Source organism: Dasypus novemcinctus, chromosome 18, assembly GCF_030445035.2.
Source record: "Dasypus novemcinctus isolate mDasNov1 chromosome 18, mDasNov1.1.hap2, whole genome shotgun sequence".
NCBI lineage: Eukaryota > Metazoa > Chordata > Mammalia > Cingulata > Dasypodidae > Dasypus > Dasypus novemcinctus.
The window spans coordinates 56007500-56024673 of record NC_080690.1 but is presented as its reverse complement, the minus strand read 5'-3'; the positions used below and the strand labels follow the sequence as shown (position 1 = coordinate 56024673).

Genomic DNA, 17174 nt, shown 5'->3' with positions numbered 1-17174 from the left:
TTGAGTTATAATGGCCTGACATAAGAAGACTATAAGAAAAGAGACTAAGGGGATAAAATTCAACACTGAGGGATAAAACAATGGAAGGAGAGAACATAAAAAATATACTAGAAAAAATAAGAACCTAAGTATTAGAGATTTTGAAAGACTGCAGATTTATGAAGGACTGAATGCTTAAGGAAATGAGTCCAAACATACAGGAGGAAGCAAAAGACCAAATAAGCTAGTGAACTAAGGTTGTAAAAATGATAAAACTGAAAGTGCAAATGAGGGAGGCTGGGGTCCAGGATAGAGATTAGAGGAACAACCAGTCCTCTAGATTCTGAGAAAAGAATAACACAGATACAGGAAGAAAATCAGGAAATGCCATTTAAGTATATAAAGAATTCCCAGCTACTGTTATTACAAAAGACAAGGGCTGATAAAATCTCTAAACAAATTTCAGAGATTACAAACCCCCACTGAATTACCATAATAAGCCTTTATCCTATTCATTCCTGCCTGGTTCTCACCTGGCTAGAGAGTAGTCCTTAACACTTCTTCTTCAATCATCCATTGCTCTTCTTGGAACTGGTGACTTTAAACTTATACACAGAAAGTATACAGAAAAGTGACACAGAATTTAGATGTTCTGTTGAGGTCAAAGCAGCATCCCAGAATCCAGGTTGAACTCTAAGGATCCTCAGGGTTTTTGAAAGATAAGGAAGGATAAAATCTGCACAAGGAAACTGGCCTGTGAAAAAAGAAACCAAAGTAATAAAAACCGTTTGCCTTAGAAACTGGAGCACACACATGCATAAGCACACTGAAAAAAGAGTATTTGTACTTTGCATCTCAGGCCAAACACATTAGGCCATAAAAAGGCCCATACATTTCAGGAAGGGGAAACAGAGGGTACCTTATTTTCAGAATTTAGGTTATACAGAGAAACTACAAGACCGGTTTACCAGAGTTCTCCAGTATCACAACCTGTACAGTTTTGAGTGGGTTTTACTTCCTTGGTCCTGATTCAATAATCACAATTTTGAGTATCATTTTTCCCAATAACTCCACAACTTCTCAAACACGTGAAGTTCAAAATCTTGAGTGACATGAAAAAAAATGTATAGGAAGTTATTTTGATAGTATTCATGGGTCAGAGCTCCTAAAAAATTCGGAGACCTGATATTTTGCTTAGGAGAAATGAAAATATTATAAACGTTCTATAATTATATGCTCTCTCATTGATTCAGTAAACATATGCTTATCATTTATTATGTGTGATGAAGAGACCTTAGGTCTCCACTTTGTAATAGGGTATGAGAAATGAATCAAACTTACTCAAAAGCTCTTCCTTTACTCAGAGGTAAGAACCTGCCTGGACAGGTAATACAGAAGGGGATTAGATGGAGCAGATCCAAGAAGGGAGATATCAGTATAACATGGGACATGAAGTTTCAAGCTCCTGTGCAAACTCCAGTTGGAGCTGTTCATTAGGCAGTTGGATGTCTGGATTAGGAACTCAGGACAAGCCTCAAATATTACGAGTATTTGTTGGTCATCTCTTAGCTGACGTCATAGCAGTGGAACGCTGTTACTCATAGCATATTTAGAGGTTGAAGAGAAGATGATCAAGGTCAGAAACTTGGGACCACCCAAAATTAGGGACAAGCAAAAACATAAATCACTAATGGAGTCTTGGGGGACTTTTTGTTTGTTGGGTGTGACCAGAATTAGAAAAATTATAGTATCACGGAAGTCAAGGAAACATTTCGAGAATGAGGAAGTGCTAAAGTTGTGAAAAGGATTGGAGTGAACAGAGAAATCTAATTTTTTCATTCCAATTAATAATGAAAATGTACAAAATAGGCAAGGAGTACAGGGTGAAAAAAAATGTGTTTCTTGCCCCTGCATATTCCTTCCCCACTCAATCATTTATATTATTTTCTGTGTATACTACAAGTTTCTTCATTCAGCTACAGATACACATTCTCACCCCCTACTCAAAAAGTACTGTACCACATCAAACATTCTGCACCTACCTTTATTCATGTAACAAAGTATCTTGCAAACATTTTGTATTTTGTATCATCTAAGATATAATACGTATTTCCATTTCTTCAAGTCCTGGGGGGTCCTTCAACTGCATTTTAAAATAATCTTCATATAGGTTTTATATATTTCTTGTTTATCCCTAGTTGTTTTAACTTATTTGTAAATAAAGTCCCCTCTTCATGGTAACTTTTAACTTATTTTTTGTATAGAGCAAAGTTATTATTTCCGTATATAGATTGTGTACCCTGGTACCTTACTTTTACATTTTAATGAAAACTATGTCAAAAATATCAAAAATATGAAAAAATACTTGGACAGCTAAGTAGATAAAAGAAAACATCTTTCACTACATTTCCAAAGGCCACTTGGTCTGGGGAAAACCTGGTTAAATTAGGAGTCAGACTGTCATGCTCACCAACAAACCTGAGAGTCTTAAAAACTAGCTTCTTAACCTCTCTGAGCCAAAGCTTTCTCTACAGACCTAAAATTCAGGACAAATAATGTCCCAATTCTGTGCTGCCTGCATTAGTGAACACTACCTCTTAAAGATATTCTTTAGAGTTTCTCAAAGCAGCCCCACCAAAGTTTCTCCGAAGACTTAAGGAAAAATACCCACAGGAAGTTTAGACACCCTACCCCCAACACGTTTTTCGGAAATCTTTCCTATTAAAAAAATAATTGTTTTTTCATCCCATAAGGAGCATGCGTTTATATAAAAATCACCTCCTAAATTATTTATCAGCTCAATGAATTACTTTATTTTCTTACCTTCCAGAAAAACGGGTGCTCCAGAAAGGTACTCCTTATCAGTTCTAGAGATGAGAAAAGTGAGGTTACTTTGAGAGATTACTACCTCACAAAACTCACAATCCCATCCAACCAGCCACACAAAATTTGCAACCACACAGTTGCACACTCATTCTACACCGCCAAACACTCCGTCACACCAACGGTCACCCACCCGCGAACCCGCCAGTTTCCTCCTTCACCCCTCCCCCCATCCCCCCCAAGCTCTAAACATCGTCAAGTCTCAGGAGGCGATTGCTCCCCTTCTGCCGCCTCAGCCGCGTCGCAGGCTCAGGGAATCCTTCCCTTCGGCCTCCCTAGTTGGTTCAGGACCCAGAGCCCAAGACACACACCATGGCTCACCACGCAGGGAGCGGTTATCAAACTCACCAGCAGACAAAGACGACGATGGCGAGCCAGAGAGATTGCGCCTGCGCACCCTTTGGGCGGACCTGCACCCCACCCCCCAAGTGGCTGGCACTCCCAGAGGCCTCCGGGGCTCCGCTGGGCCGCCGCTCAGGACCGAACCTACTCACATTTATGGCTGTGGACTACGCGTCCTAGCACGTTAAGTGGCTCACATCCGCTTTTCGTGTGAAATTTCTTTCCTCGGCCATAGCTTGTAAGAACTTCTGCTTGAGGGAGGGGTTTAAGTAGGCAGAGCCTCAGGAGAAGACACTTCATCCCCTTGGGAGCGGCGGTGGTAGGCAATTGCCGACCCCAGGAAGACTCCCCGACGAGGTTTGGCGCTAAAAGGCAATCTCTTTGGCCACGCCCAGGCACGGCGCCATCTTGTCCCTCCCGGGGAGGGCTCTGAACTACATTTCCCAGGGGGCGCAGCGTCCGCCGTTCCTCCCCCCCACCCCATCTCCGCCCAGGCTTGCGGCTCTTTTGGGAGCTCTGCTGGTCTGTGCGCTAGTCTTTATTAGCTTTGGCGCGGTCAGTACAGACTGACGCTATCTGGAGGAAGTAGGAGAGGGGACGGAGACTGAATATTAAGTCTGGTCGGTCGGAGAGGTCTGAGGAGGGGCAGCTGTGAAATTGTCCGTGATATGTGACAGTGTCCCAATGATGTAAGCGTGTGCGTGATTGTGACTGTGACGCTTTTGACTGGCCGATTGTGGCTGAGTTCCTGTGGTGGGCGTATGGTTGTGCTTGTGTTAGTGTGTGTACCTCTTTGTGTGCGGTGTGGATTACCAGAGACTGTTGCGGGTGCCCGGGTGGTAGGTATGTGATTGTATGTGATTGTGACTATGTGACCGTGCGTACCGTCTTTTGTGCAGGTACAGGGAGCTTTGTGACTGCGGCTGTGACTCTGTGTCCCCCTGGGGATTGTGACTGTGTGCAACACTGTGGGTGTGGTTTCGGGGAGCCTGTGACTGCGTGGCTTTGTCACTGTGGGAATGTGATTCTGGCCTTGTGCAGCCTTGTGCGATTGAGACTGTGGCTTCAGCACTTGCCCCAGGAGCACAGGACAGCTCTGCCCCAGATAGCAAAGACCCTGGCTCTTCTCTATGACTCTGTGATTGAGCTGGAAGCCCACCCTCCTCTGACCTCCCTCGTGTATGTGTGTATGTGTATGTGTTGTAGGGGAGGAGGTAAGGAGGCAGGGGAGAGCTCCTACCTTGTCAGCTGGATCCCAAGAAAGGTTTTGTGTCTTCTTCCCCATCTTTATCCTAAAAGCCATGTTTAGGGTGTTTTGTTTTGTTCCTGAAATACTTAATTTTTCCAGTACTTTTTCTTTCTTTCTGTCAAACTCTTTGCCTAAAAGAATCCATCAGATAACTTGGAACATACTATTTCTTTTGAAAATATCTTCCTTGCACGGCCTAATATTTTCTTATTAATGTGGCAAATGTTTCTGTATGTCTTGTGAGCTAAATAGTTTGATATATGGGTATATAAATATGTATGTGCACGTATATACACACAAATAGGTGCATACATATATACCCTATATTTTCATTAAAATAATATTGTAATTTCCCATATAATCGAAAATTTCTTTGGTAATATTTTTAATATTACATACTATTAATCTTTGGTCACATGTGTGACTAACTCATATCCATTCCCTCTATTGCTCTTTTTTTTTTTTAAAGATTTATTTTTTATTTCTCTCTCCTTCCACGCCCCCCCCCCTCCCCCCCCCCAGTTGTCTGCTCTGTGTCCATTGGCTGTGTGCTCTATGGCTGCTTATATTCTTGTCAGCGGCACTGGGAAGCTGTGTCTTGTTTTGTTGCGTCATCTTGCTGCACTTTTTTCGGCTGAGCGGCTCTCCTTATGCACATCAGCACTGCCTGTGGGCCAGCTCATCACATAGGTCAGGAGGCTTTCCCTTTATTGCTCTTAGAATTCTGATTTTGTGCCCAGCTTAAATAAAGAAAAATGACAGGGGGAACAAAACTCTACATGTTCTAGTTTCCCCTATAGATGTAAGTAAATGTTGTTAGATTGGGATTCCCAGATAGTTCTCTTTTTTAAAAACTTTTTATTTTAAAATAATTTCAAACTTCAGGACAATTGCAAAAATAATACGAACCCCATACAGAGAACTCTAATGTGCCCCACCTCTCAGATACCCAAACCCACCAATTTGAACATTTTGCCACCTTTGCCTTATCACTCTATCATCTGTCTATATATCTAGCTAGCTAGCTAGCTATCTGTCATTTATCTTCTGAATATTTGGCAGCAGAGGGCATATATCATAGTCCTTGAAAACAATATTTTCATGGATATTCACTTATGTAATCACCTTAAGTGCAGTTATCAAGTGCAATGTGAAGCTTACATTCTATATTCCAATTTTTTCTTATATCCCAATAATGCCCTTTTTTCTTCATTGTTTATTTTAGTAGTATCTGTACAACTAAAATGTCCCCTTTTACCACATTGAGATCTGTAATTCAGTGGTGGTAATTACATTCACAATGTTGTGCTACCAATACCATCATGCATTACCAAAACTTTTCCCTTACCCCATACAAATTCTGTATCAATTAAGAATTAATTCCCAAGCCTGTGGTAACCTATATTCTGGTTTTTAATTTTATGAATTTACTTATTCTAATTATTTCAAATCAGTGAGATCATACAGTATTTGTGCTTTTGTGCCTGGTATATTTCACTCAACATGATTTCACTCAACATGATCTGGTTGCATGTATCAGAACTTCATTCCTTTTCACGGTTGCATAATATTACATTGTATGTATACACCATATTTTCCTTATTCATTCTATGGTAGGGGGCTGTTCTAGTGTAACTTGCCGCCTTTCCCTTGGACCCACAAATATATCCTGTGCTCCAGACCAGATGTGTCGGTCTGGCAGGATAAAACACAATTCTTAGTAGATAAAGGGACTGCTCATGCATTCCTTCCTCTATGGTCCTGAATATATAAATATTCACTGGAGACAGTATGACTCTGGTCGGCATGTTTTATGACATTTGGCTCACTCCCCAGTGGTGTATCTGTCCCTGGCAGGGAGGAAGTGAGGTTCCTCCACTATTGCGGCACACAGATACAATAGAGGATTACCGGGTATAAAACAACTCCCAGTATTGGCCACAAATTGTGCCTTGCTGGCTATGGGGAACCAAGGCCCACTAGTAAAGGTGGTCTTGCTCTGTGTCTTCTCTGTGTGAGTAAAACCCCTTTCTATCAGAGACTGTGAATATGCTTTTGCTGGCACCTCTTGATACCCATATTGGAATGGGTTAACATCTTTTTAGGTATTGCTCCTTCTGTCCAACATATCTGCTGATGGATGTTTGGCATCTTTTGGGAATTGTGAATAATGCTGCTAGGAACATCAGTATGCAAATATGTATTTTAGACCCAGAGTTTAGTTCTTTGGGGTATATACCTAGAAGTGAGATTTCAGGGTCATATGGTAATTCTATTCTTAATTTTCTGAGGAACCACCAGAAGTTTTCCACAGCAGCTACACCATTTTCATTCCCACCAACAATGAATGAGTGTTCTATTTCTTCACATCTTTTCCAACACTTACTTTTCATTTTTTAAGTAGTAGCCATTCTAGTGATTGTGAAATGGTATCTGGTAGTTTTGATCTGTTTTTCCCTAATGTCTAATGATGCTGAGCATCTTTTCATGTGCCTTTTGGGCATTTATATACATTCTTTGGAGAAATGTTGAATATTCAAGTCTTTTGCCCATTTTCTAATTGGGTATTTGTCTTTTTCTTGTTAGGTTGCAGGGTTTTGGTGGTTTGTTTTTTTCAAATGAATTCTGGATATTCTTATCAGACATTTAGTTTCCAAGTATCTTGTCTCTTTCTGTTGATTATCTCTTTACTTTCATGATGAAGTCCCTTGATGCACAAAAGTTTTAATTTTGGTGAGGTCCCATATCTATTTTTCCTTTTATTTCTTATGCTTTTGGTGTAAAGTCTAAGAAACCATTGCCTGCCACAAGATCTTGAAAATGCTTCACTACATTTTCTTCTAATAGTTTAAGGGTCCTGGCTTATATTTAGTTCTGATCCATTTTGAGTTAATTTTTGTATATGGTATGAAAAACGGGTCTCTGTTCATTCTTTTGCATATGGATATCTAGTTTTTGAAGCACCATTTATTGAAGAGATTATTTTCCAATGGAATGAACTTGGCACTCTTGTCAAAAGTCAATTGGCCTATTATTAAAAAAACAAAACAATAAATGCTGGATAGGATGTAGAGAAATAAAAACACTCCTTCACTGTTGGTAGGATTGTAAAATGGTGTAGCCTCTGTGGAAGACAGTTTGGCAGTGTATCAGTCAGCCAAAGGAGTACTGATGCAAAATACAGAAATCTGTTGGCTTTTATAAAGGGTATTTATTTGGGGTAAGAGCTTACAGATACCAGGCCATAAAGCATAGGTTACTTCCCTCACAAAATCTATTTCCACATGTTAGAGCAAGATGGCTGCCAGGGTTCAGGCTTCCTGGATTCCTCTCTTCCCAGGTCTTGCTTCTCTCCAGGCTCAGGGTTCCTCTCTTCCTGGGGCTTGCTTCTCTTTCTTCTGTGTGCTTACTTACCGGGGCTCCAGCTTAAGACTTCAGAATCAAACTCCAACATCAAAACTCCAACATTAAAAACCTTCCAACTCTATCCTTTGCCAGGTCTTTTGTCTGAGTCCCACCCCTTGGTGGGTGGGGACTAACACCCTACTGACATGGCCCAATCAAAGCCCTAATTATAATTTAATTATGCCCAAGGTACAGACCAGTTTACAAACATAATCCAAGATCTATTTTTGGAATTCATAACTATATCAAAGTGCTACAGGAAGCTAAACATAGAACTGCATTATGATCCAGCATTTCCTTTACTAGGAATATATCCAGAAGAACTGAATACTGTGACACAAACAGATATCTGCACATTGTTGTTCATAGTGGTATTATTCACAATTGCCAAAAGATGGAAACAACCCAAGTGCCCATCAATCAATGAATGGATAAACAAAATATGGGATTTACATATAATGGAATACCATGCTGCAGTAAGAAGAAATAAAATTGAGACACATATAATAGACTACTAAGTGAAGTAAGCTAGACACAAAAGGATAAATATTGCATAGTCTAATTAATATGAACTAAATATACAAAAAATAAATGCAAAGAATTAAAACCTAGAGTATAGGTTCTTAGGAGATAAGAGAAGGGCTGAGAAGGACTCCTGATGCTTAATTTATGTAGAAGGTTTAATTAACTTGACTGTAAAAGTGTGGAAATGGATAGAGTTGATGATAACATATGGTGAGTAGCAGCCCGTTTATAAATGGAAATTGGCTGAAAAGGGTAGTCTAGGGATGTAAATGTCAATTGAAAGAATGCTAGAGAATAGGGACTGAATAATACAGTAAACCCAGAGGTGAATGAGAGTTGTGGTTGATGGTACAGATGCAAGAGTTTCCTTCTGTGAGCTACAGCAGATGTACGTCACTATTGCAGGGTGGTAGGACTGTGGAGAAGCATGAGAAAAATAAAACTAGTGTGACCTATGGACCGTGCTTAACAGCAATACTATACTATTCTTGCATCAATGCCAAAGAGGTACTGCATTGATAATGGAGGGTTTAGAAAAAGTGTGCCAAACATGTGCTATGACCATGGTTGGTGGTAATAGATGATATAATTTGTAACAAATGTTTCACCACGGTGTGGTGTGTAGATGAAGTGGTATTGTATGGGAATTCTACACATGTGGATGATTGTAAGTTCATAACTTCTGTAATGAAAATATATTTTAAAATAATAGGCTGAGTTGGGGGGAAATATAATGAATGTAAGATATGGACTGTTGTTAGTAATATTTTGATGAAATTCTTTCAAATGTTTCACAACAATGCAAGGTGTTGGTGGTGGGGTAATGTATGGGACCTCTGTAAAGTGTTATGCATGTTTGTTTTATAGGTTTACAACTTTTACTATACACTTATTGTTTATGTATTTTCATATATGAATGATATACTTCAATAAAATGTTTCAAAAATCAATTGGCCACAGATATGAGGGTCTACTTCTGAACTCTCAGTTTTATTCCATTGGTCTATATGTCTGTCCTTGTGCCAGAATCATGCTGTTTTGTTTTTTTAAACAAATCAATTTTATCGATAGATATTAATAAAGCATATAATTCATCCAGAGTGTATAATCAATGGTATTTGGTACAATCCCATATTTGTGCGGTCATTTCTTCAATCATTATTAGAGCATTTTCATTATTTCAAAACAATAATAAAAAAATAGACAAAGAAAATTCTTCACCTCTCAATCTGTCAATGTGTGGTACATTTGTTACAATTGAACACATATTGAAGCATTGCTACTAACCATGGACTATCATTTATATTATAGATTACACTTTGCACTGTACAATTTTTAAAGTTTTGACAAAATGTATAATAACCTGTATCTGCCATTGCTGTGCCATGCAGGACAATTCCCAAATCCCCAAACTACCCCATGTTAAACCTATTCTTCCCTCTCCCTCCATTCAGAATCTCTGGGGGCCACTGCCTTTATATAAATGATACAAGTTCTTCCATTGCTAGAATAATTTAAGTCTTCTTAAGTCCATGGTTGCTTTCTCCCTGTAAGTTTGTTCATTCCTCAATCTTGAGGATTTTGTATGGTGATGCCCACTGTTTCTAGGTGAGAAGGACCTTAGATCTCATGGGGCAGAAGCATGGAACTATCTTGCTTGCAGTTGCAGACACTCTGTTTCTTGTGATGGGCTTTGTCCATCATCATCTTCTTGTCCTGGCTGAGTCCAATGAACTGGAGAGTAGGTCTTGGCAACTGCTGAGATTCAGGGTAAACTAGCACATGAACGGGCCAAAGATTTAAGTCTCTGTGACAATTATAGTGCTAATTTTAGGTTCAAATAGAAGGGGCAAAAAAGCCATGTGTAGGCAAATTATAAATGTGTCTAACTCTGCTACACCAGGGAACATAAATTCCAAAGTAAGGCCCACTAACAAGGTGCTGAATTCCTTTGCTTGTCTGCCCTGCTTATAGTGTCTGATGTATCTAGAGCCCCCAGGAGTCCCACAATTTGAGGCAATATTTACTGTGGTAGTAAATGAGGTCCTGCTAAGATGTGCATAAGTGTTACCTCTGGAATGACCACCCAACTCACTCTGAAGCCTCTTGCCATAAAAAACTCATTTGTATTTAATGTTTCCCCCTTTTGGTCAAGGACTTTTTCCAGATGCATTGCAAGTTGGTGCTTGGTAATAATCACTTGGTGCCAGAGAGCCTTATGCCTGGGAGTAATGTCCCACACCAGGGTGAAGGTAGTACATTCATATGCTGAATTTGGGTTAGAGAGACATCACATTTGTGCAACAAGGAGACTTTCAGGAGGTAACTCTTAGGCAATATATATACTTGGCTAAGTTTCAATTTCACAAGAAAATTTCATTTCGTAAGTACAATCATCAATATCAAGGTCCTGGTGTAATGATCTGTCTTCCTTCACTAGGCACTGCTCTTGTACTAGGGGAATTCTTGCCATTCTATTAGAGAATGTAGCAGGACTCCCCAGGATGGGAATTCAATATTCTTTTGGTTATTGTGTGAGTCTCCACCCACTGAGACAATATTCCATGACCACTCCTGGGTAGATTGAACTTTTTTCGTGCTGGATGGCTCTCCTTACGGGGTGCACTCCTCGCGCATGGGGCTCCCCTTTGCGGGGGACACCCCTGCGTGGCACAGCACTCCTTGCGTGCATCAGCACTGTGTGTGGGCCATTTGATCACCTGGATCAGGATGCCCTGGGTTTGAATCCTGGACCTCCCATATGGTAGGCGGACGCTCTATCCATTGAGCCAAATCTGCTTCGCTCGGGACTTCTTTTGAATTTGGGAGTTTTAAACAGGACCTGATGACCAGGGTCTTGGTGAGCTTTTTGACTGTAACAGTTATGGCTTTGTTCTCTAGTAGCTTCTCCCCTCAGGGAGTTTCTGGGGGGGATCTTGTGGCTATGTTCTGACCAGGGGGTCCAGCTGTTACAGCTTTATTCTGACCAGCTGCCTTCCCTCATTCCCTATACTAACCTGCTTCAACTCTATTTAACTTTTTGAGTAACTGCCAGACTGTTTTACAAAGTGGCTGGACCATTTTATATTCTGACTGGCAATGTATAGACGTTTCCATTTTTCCACACCCTTGTCAATATTATCTGTCTTTTTTATTATAGTCATCCTGGTAGGTGTGAAGTGTTATCTCTATGGGTTTTCTTTTGTTGTTGTCGGTGCAGTTTATTTTTTAAAGATTTATTTTACTTATTTATTTCTTCCCCCTCCCCTGTTGTTTTTGTGCTCTCTGCTCTCTATGTCTGTTCATTGTGTGCTCTCTCTGTCTGCTCGTCTTCCTTTTAGGAGGCACAGGGAACCAAACTTGGGACTTCCCATGTGGGAGGGAGGCACCCAATTGCTTGAGCCACATCTGCTTCCTGCTTGCTATCTCTCATTGTATTTCCTTGTTGTGTCTCCTCACTGAATCATCTTGTTGCATCAGCTCACTGCACCAGCTCAATACATCAGCTTGCTGTCTCACTTGTCTTCTTTAGGAGGCACTGGGAACTGAACTGGGGCCCTCCCATGTGGTAGGTGGGCACCCAACTGCTTGAGCCACATCTGCTTCCTGCAGTTTTATTTTTTACGAATACAGTTTGTGAGTTCTGTGAGCCATGATTTTGCATTTTGCAATCTCAAATTCTACATAGGGCAGACTTTCATAATATGAGGGAGACTGTAGTAGCAGAGAGAAGTCTGTGTGTGAGAATTGAGAAAGAAGATGATTTATTTTGACTGGCCAGACTTGGCAGACACTTGTCCTGACAAAAACTGAGCCCTGAATAGAATTTTTGGGTCCCTTTTATACAGAGGATATAAGAGTGGGGAAGTCAAATGGTGCTTGTATGCAAAAGGACTTTTTGTTAGTTTCTTCGAGTGTTTTATCTGAGTATTAGATCACCAGGTAAGCTTGATTTAACACATATCCCCCCACATTCCAGGTAAGTTTAAGTTAACACATATCCCCTACATTCCAGGTAAGCTTGACACATTTGGCTTGCATCCTCCCTAAAAATCCAAAACCTATAGAGTTTATACTTCTTAATTGGCTTTTTCGGCATATTTGGATATAAAATAAGTTTGAATTTATTCACAGGCTATGTTAAGACCACAGATATGTTAAAACCTTAGAAGAATCAGTGGTTTCTCAATGATTGCATTGACCCTGTACAGCACAACTTACATATTCTGCAATATTTTACTCATAGATACAATGGCCTTTAGTGTGATTGCTGCACTCCAGTTTGCAGAAGAGTCCAGCTCTTTGGTTTTGGCTCCTTTGTCTCTGACACCTTTAGGAATTATTCTACGTATTGACAATTAGTCATTGATCTGACTAGTAATTGCATCAGCATTCACTTGAAATATGCTTACTGTGTTCATCAGTTTGCCAAGTTCCCATGTAATACTGTTGTAGAAGTTGAGAGACGTTCAATTATTTATGTATAGAAAGGCCAGGACTCAGGAATAATTTTGGGAAGGAGAAAAGATTTATTTATGACCAGCTGGGCTCAGAGCTTCTCATTCAGAATCCAAGCCTTGAACAAGATTTTTGAGTTCTTTTTATACAGAAGAAGGGCCAAATGGTTCTTTGTTTCAGTGTTCAATAAACTTGAATTAACATTTTTACATTCTAGGTAAGCCTTTACCATGGACTTTATACATTCCATGTAAGCTTTTAGCACATTTAGTTTGCATTTTCCCTGAATATTTTAAGTTTATAGTGTTTGCATTGCTAAACTGCTTTTCCGGGACTGTAGTCATTGCCATGGTTACCAAGGGCAGCTTCTCACTGTCCCACAAACACAGCTCAGGACATATACAGCTCAGGTTATCTACAAAGAGATGAACAGCCTCCCACCCATTGCTCTCATCAACACCTTGATGCTTTCTACTCAGGCTGTTTTAGAAATTTGAAACTGCTGGAGAGCCACTTTCTCACCAGGGATTCTGAGAATAAGAAGGCCTTTATCAGTGTCCTTGACCAATTATTCTGAATATTCAATCAGGCTTTGAGTGTGAGTGTGGACATGAACCATGCTGGTCTCATTCAGGGACCCATGTCTGATATTTTCAAGGCACCTATTGAATTAGCATGTTTAGAGATGTTATGCTAAACTACATAACACTTTCTGATTCACTGTAAGTGCTCACTATTCTTGAAAGCTACCCTCGGAAAAATATCACCAAGAAATAACAATATGGATTTCCCTCTAACTCTAAAATCATCTTTGAGAAATAGTCACCTTGTACATGATAACTCTTTATGGTTTTGATATGGCTTTCCCAAATAATTAATGATGTTGAGCACTTTTTATGTGCTTTTGGCCATTTGTATATTCTTTTTGGAGAAATGTCTATTTCTTTGCCCACTTTAAAATTGGGTTACTTATCTTTTCTGAGTTGTAAATGTTCTTTATACATGCTAAATACAAGTCCCTTATCAGGTACATGATATGTAATATGTACTCCCAATACATGGGTTTTCTCCATTTTCTTTTTTTTTTAACTGGATAAAATTTATAAGATAAAACTCACCATTTTAACCATTGTAAAATATACTTCAGTGGCTTTCTTTTTTTTTCAAGGCACTGGGGCTGGGGATTGAACCCAGGACCTCATGTGTGGGAAGCTGAAGCTCAAGCACTGAGTGACATTGGCTCCTGAGTTGGTTTTTTTGTTTGTTTGTTTTTGTTTCTTTGTTATTTGTTTTGTTTTTAGGAGGCACTGGGACTGGAACCCAGGACCTCCCATGTGGGAAGCAAGCACTCAACTGCTTGAGTCACATCCACTCCTGTAATTTAGTGGCTTTTAGCACATTCACAATGTTGTGCAACAATCACCACTATATAAATCAAGTACATTTTCATCACTCCCAAAAGAAGCCCATACGCATTAAGAAGTCACTTCCCCTTTACCCCTCCTCCTAGCCCCTATCAACCAAAAATGTACTGTCTTTACAATTTCTTTATTTTGGACATTTCGTATAAGTGAAATTAAACAATATAGTCTTCTAGTGTCTAGTTTCTTTTACTTAGCATAATGTTTTTAACACTCATCCATGTTGTAGATTGCATCAGTATTTCATTCCATTATATGGCTAAATAATATTCTGTTGTGTAGATAGACCACAATTTGTCTACTCACCAGTTGATGTACATTACAATTGTTTCTATGTATTAACAATTATGAACATACGCTATAAACATTAATATTCAAGGTTTTGTTTGGACTTTGGTTTTCAATTTTTTTAGGCATATATGTGAAGAAGGCTAATAAGATAGGGATTTTAGGGAATTAATAGGTGGATCTGGAACCTGACAGAGTTCACGTGAACATCAGAAACCCCCAAGATGACTGCTGGAGGAACCCCACCCCGGGGATCTACCCAGAACAAAGGCTTCTTCCTGGGAACAAGGAAAAGCCTGGATGTTCCCTAGAAACTTTATCATTGGGTCCTCACTAAGGGATTGATGGGTGGGGTAATCAATCAAAACAGCAAACAGCTGGAACCCCCACCCCTGCCATTAGCAAAGGGGTGGAATAATTAGCAATTTAAAAGCAAACTTGCTAGGGTTGAGTGCCCTCTTTTTTGCAATAGTCTCCTGCCTCTGCATCTGTTCCCTGTCCTCTCTGTGCTGCTTTCACCATTTTTCCTCTGCCATGTGGCCACGCAAGTAACCCTGAGGATTTACAATCTATAATGGGGAAATGTAGCTTGTAAATCAGCCCTCTTCACCCCTTTTCACCCCCCTTCCTCTCTACCTGGGACCCCTGCTCTGTTATTTTCTGTTATTTTCTCCCATTTCTCTTCTATTCCTACCTGAATAAATTACTAGCCTAACTCACCCAGCATATTTTGAAATTCATTTCTGCAGCATAGCCAAGAACCTAAATAGAATCCAGTTACATAGGTAGGAGTAGAATTTCTGGGTCGTATGGTAATATTATGTTCAACTTTGTGAGGCACCACCAAACTCTTTATCCACCTCAGCTACACCATTTTACATTTCTGCTTTTGGCAACTGCCAGCCAGGAGTGAGTCAAACTATGAATTACAGCCTGTTTAATGCCCTTTTTTGCTTATCCATTTTATTTTTATTTTTTTAAAGATTTATTTTATTTATTTCTCTCCCCTCCCCCCCCCCCCCAGTTGTCTATTCTCTGTCCTTTGCTGCGTGTTCTTATTTGTCCGCTTCTGTTGTTGTCAGCAGCATGAGAATCTGTTTCTTTTTGTTGCATCATCTTGTCCTGTCAGCTCTCCCTGTGTGCGGCACCATTCCTGGGCAGGCTGCATTTTGTTTCGCGTGGGGCGGCTCTCCTTACTGGGTGCACTCCTTGCATGGCAGAGCACTCCTTGCGCGCATCAGCACTTCATGTGGGCCAGCTCCACATGGGTCAAGGAGGCCTGGGGTTTGAACCGGAGACCTCCCATGTGGTAGACGGACGCCCTAACCACTAGGCCAAGTCTGCTTCCCTGCTTATCCATTTTAAATGAGTTCGCCTACTGTCCCCCATAGGACATAATCCCAGGAGGGAGGAGGCCAGGGTGTGGGACCTTTCTGTGGCTGCACTGTGTACACAGGCTTGTTAGATATGACCCTGCAAGGAAGGCAGGGTTACAGGGAGAGGGCTGAAGGCAGGGGTTCCTGGGCCGAGTTCCAGGTGCAGTGAAGCAGCTTTTTCAAGCCTTTTTAGTAGCCACCATCTTTGCCCCCTGGCCTGGCTGCCAATGCTTTCTCCTGCCCTCTCCCTTCAGTGGCAGCAGCAATGGTGGAGAGCAAGGACTTGAGTCACCCCATGCTCCGAGCCTCACCAGCCTGCCTTCCTATTGACCACAGCTGGCCACCTGGTCTGGGATGGGATGGGAAGGCAGTGGCAGGCAGGGCCGAGGTGAATGCTATGGGGTGGCCCACATTCCCTTTCCCAGGGGAGTCATGGGCCAGGGCTCTGTTCATAATTAACTTTGAGTCCACATTTAAGCTTCCCACTTCCTACTATGGAATTTCTCATTAAGGGTTTGTAAAATGCTCTGGAATGTCTTAGAAACTGAAAATGCATTTACTAATGAAGTTCTGGTTCTGCCCACAGGGCAGGAGGTTATTGCTTCAGGATGCCCTAGGGCCCCAAGTCCTCTTAGCTGGCACAACTGATCTCTAATCCCTTAATGGCCTTTGATGGCTGGTTTAACTGGGAAACTCCCAGGTAGTAGAGTCATAAACTAAGATTACTTTTAAAGACCTTTGTAAGAATAGGTGGAAGAAGTTTTCGCCCCTTTTCTAAGGAGGAGTAATGCACAACTTGGTAGCTTTAGTCCAAAATACACTCTGGGCATTGCCCAAGTCCAGGATGCCCTGGCAATGCCTGGCAGTGGGGGTTCTGTGATTTTCCCCCAAGACTTTAAGGCCTTAGGCTCTTCGGTTCAGAGACCAATCAAATGTCCCCTGAGACTTAGCTCAGGTGCTTCAGTTTGGGTAACTGCTCCCAATATCTCCCACCAATTTGGCTTGGGTGATTTGGTCTGAAGTTTGGGATTTTCAGGTGTCTCCCAAGATCTAGGTCAGCCACAAGAATGTCCGTTGGTAGGGCTCTGGATTAAATACTCATGACTTTAAGACCAGACCATCAGCTCCCAATTATTTGGAGTGGTAAACGTTGTAGGCAGATTTGGATTCTGGGATGCTGGGTTAGTACACTAAAAAGCACTTCTTCATTCTTCCTAGAATAATGGGAATGGTCTCTAGCCTACCAGC

At 40.9% G+C, this 17174-nt stretch overlaps 1 protein-coding gene and 1 long non-coding RNA gene across 4 annotated transcripts in view; one reads left to right on the top strand and one right to left on the bottom strand.

Moving 5' to 3' along the window:
* ZNF260 (zinc finger protein 260) overlaps positions 1-3623 on the bottom strand; it is a 31491-nt gene extending 27868 nt beyond the window's left edge. The window contains exons 1-3 of one of the 2 annotated variants that reach the window (XM_012530497.4): positions 3357-3623; positions 2803-2846; positions 513-733 (exon numbers count right to left, since the gene is read on the bottom strand). The gene's annotated coding sequence lies outside the window, so the exon portion shown is untranslated. Of the gene's footprint in view, positions 1-512; positions 734-2802; positions 2847-3210 lie in introns of both variants that reach the window. The other variant, XM_012530496.4, reaches the window with a different exon arrangement.
* Positions 3624-3977: 354 nt separating this feature from the next.
* The window catches only part of LOC131274205 (uncharacterized), a 28250-nt gene continuing 15053 nt past the window's right edge, over positions 3978-17174 (top strand). For both annotated transcript variants that reach the window (XR_009181404.1, XR_009181403.1), the window contains exon 1: positions 3978-4047. This is a non-coding gene — a long non-coding RNA (uncharacterized lncRNA). The remainder of the gene's footprint in view (positions 4048-17174) is intronic.